General features: G+C 38.9%; 1 protein-coding gene across 1 annotated transcript in view; it reads right to left on the reverse strand.

Moving 5' to 3' along the window:
* Window positions 1–476, reverse strand: part of LOC119586350 (vacuolar protein sorting-associated protein 37A-like) — a gene marked incomplete in the record, with an annotated part of 11,403 nt that overhangs the window by 9,729 nt on the left and 1,198 nt on the right.

Consider the following 476-nt stretch of genomic DNA (forward strand, 5'->3'; position numbering starts at 1 on the left):
TAATTTTAGTACTAAGTAGCCCATTTTCTCACACTGACACCATTGTTTTACTCCCATACTCTTTGTAATGAAAACCATATATTGCATTCCTTGACTTTCTATATTATAATTTGAGAAGGAAATATTACAGAAACACATACATGTCCTCTATCTGCCTTGTCCCAAACAGCTTGGCCTTCACACTGGCAAAAGCCAACAAGCCTCTACCACATATAATCACAGAAGACAGCTTATAGATCTCCCTATTGGTTTACCATCAAGTAAAGTACCCAGTCCAAGCAGTATCTTGCAAGAGTATATGCAGTGGATGTTTGCTGGACTTTGATGGAGCATGATACATGGAGGCATGGAGACTACTTGAGTCTGCACCATCACAGATCCCACTGAGTTTCAAGTGGATCTGGATAAACCACAGCCAATAAAGTAATGAGAAAATGCTAGTATGTTTGCATGTGTGTTTCTTCTAAACTTTTCCA

Source organism: Penaeus monodon, chromosome 21, assembly GCF_015228065.2.
Source record: "Penaeus monodon isolate SGIC_2016 chromosome 21, NSTDA_Pmon_1, whole genome shotgun sequence".
NCBI lineage: Eukaryota > Metazoa > Arthropoda > Malacostraca > Decapoda > Penaeidae > Penaeus > Penaeus monodon.